Below are 2,782 nucleotides of genomic sequence, written 5' to 3' on the forward strand. Positions count from 1 at the left end.
GTTTTAAAACACATTATTTTTATGTTATTTTATGTTTTATTTACTTATAAATTGTGTTATTTTGACACTAAGAAATGTTGAATATTAATTTAACACAAAATATTTAAATAACATAATTACATTATGTTAAATTAACACTCGGATATATGTATTAAAAATGTCAACACAAAATTTTAACAAGTAAGTGGACCATTTCTAACATAAATACAAAATGTTTTTTACTGTGTAGATGTACACGTAGTTTTAATATTTTATCCAAATTATATAAATATTTGTGATTTTGGACGGGCTTGTGGATTCTCCAAATTTTCGGCAGTTTACTAAAGAACCATCTTAACTCGCGAGCAAAGTGTTGAACAGGCCTGTCTTATACTTATTATTATTATATATAATAGAATTTTCCATTTAAAAAAATTGTGATCTTTACTTGACCTTGGTGATGTCGCCCAAGGTTAAACCGATAAGACCAGTGAATAGATTTTTTTTAAGCCCTACAACTTTTGTTTGAAACATTTTTTTGCAAAACTTATATTTTCCGAGACATTTTGGAATCCCGACCTTTTTGGGTCACCCTATACATAAAAGAAAAATTGGGATTTTTGTAAAAGCTAAGTAGAGATTAATAAATTTTAAGTGTATAATTGACTAATTATAATAAAGTCCTCGTTATATTTTATTTATTACATTATTATATTTTCATATAAAATTAATAAGCCAAGATAAAATAAATTACGATTGCACTACATTTGTATTTTGCCTGCAAATAAAACGCGACAACTAATTTAACTTAGAAATATTATAGGAGAATAATAATTGAGATAAAAATTGGAAATTTTCCCCGTGAAATATCAAATAACTCAACAAAGATAATCCCGTTCAAACGACAATGATATAGAATTATAAACTAGTAATTATGCGAAGATATAAAATGATTGATTATATTATCGTTTTATGAACAAATCTTACAATTAGTTAAAGTCTTGTTAAAGTTTGTTAAAATATAGGGTTTGGTAAATACACATATGTAACAATATTTGTCATTAACGTTCTTTTGCTTTCAAAGTTGTATACTAGCTTTTATAAAGTTAAATAGTTATAACGATAGTTATTGCCGATTACTCAACACTCAATGTAAGGATAACCTTGATGCCACAAGAAAATTATTACGATCTACTTATCTACGCAATCAAGAAACGGAAATAAGCGTCGTTTCTTTTCTAAATGATCGGGAGCGGCTTCCGGGAATCGCGGTTACTAAACGGGATAAATCAAATATTATTTTGCAACGCAAAATAATAATAATCTATACCAAGAGTATTTAACTTAGTATAAAGATGTATTCTAAAATTATTCATAAGTTATGTAATGATAAATTCGTTAATTTATGTTAATTTTACGTTAGCAAATATGTTGCAACAGCGTTTCATTTATCGCGAGTTTCCAATCTTTTTCATTAATATATCTTTATAATCAAATTAAAACTTAAAATAACTCTAACATTGAAATAATTTTTATTGAAAATTAATTGAAGAAATTAGTTTTCTATTTAACTCTCTAAATTTAATTCGCAAGAACTACTTTTTTAATCAATTGTAATAAAGAAATTATTGATATCAATATTTATTTAAATAAAATTAACTTTGAATTGGTTAAAGAATTTGTTATCAAAAAATTTAATAGATTTAGTATGTCCTATAAAGCATGCCCACTTTCACATCATTTTTAAAATTAATTATGATTATAGACTCGTAATTGTAATAACAAAATACAATAATGAATAATAGACCAGAACCGAGCATAAAAGGATGGACAATAAATTAAATTAAATCATGCAATAGTCATGTTAAAATCATGTATTCAATAATATTTGAACAAGTTTCGACTTTATACTTAGTCTTCATCAGCGACATTAAGCAAAATAATCAATTAATCTAACCAATAAGTAAAATTAACAAAAAAACGCACATTATTAATAAAATCAGACGACATGTTTAAATAATTAAAACGGTCACGAACGTTTCTGCGGAAGTCATATATCACATCTATATTGTTATTGCATTCATATGCTTACAAGTCATTAACAATCTCCAACATCTTTAATCAATTGTGATAGTCTCTCATGACAAAGAATATCTGGCCTCCAAACATGGTTTAATTTCCAATAGACTGATATTAAAGATTATATCTATAGTATCATTTATAGTTCTGTCTAATGAACAAATAGCAAAAAGTCAACAATGTTTAAGACAAATAAATTAGAAATATAACTACGTGCAATCAAGAATTACTTACATAGCTGTCCGTTAAACCATATCTATCATTAGTCAGAAATATTAGAACTTTACTGTAACTATTTAAACATGTCGTCTGACTTTATTAATAATGTGTTTTTTTGTTAGTTTTACTTATTGGTTAGATTAATTGATTATTTTGCTTAATGTCTGATGAAGACTAACAAGGAAACACACAGAAGTGTCCTCCTCCGATTTCAATGAGTTTTGGATATGTTAAACTACAGACAAAAATAAGATACTACAATTTTTTTATACGTGCTGAGTCACATGTTAAGGGGGTGAAACATCCCTTAGAAAAAAATCGTTTTTTTTTTTATTTTAATGCGAATGTCGTCAAAATTACGAGAGATAGAAAAAAATGTTTCGAATAAAAGTTGAATGGCTTTAAGAGTACTTTATAATTATAATTAAAAATAATTTTTTTATTGTTTATTTTTTTATTTACTCTCACCACCCAAAATTTTTTTTTAATTTTTCAAATTTTTTTT

Source organism: Wasmannia auropunctata, unplaced genomic scaffold (genome assembly GCF_000956235.1).
Source record: "Wasmannia auropunctata unplaced genomic scaffold, wasmannia.A_1.0 LD335992.1, whole genome shotgun sequence".
NCBI classification, from domain to species: Eukaryota; Metazoa; Arthropoda; class Insecta; order Hymenoptera; family Formicidae; genus Wasmannia; species Wasmannia auropunctata.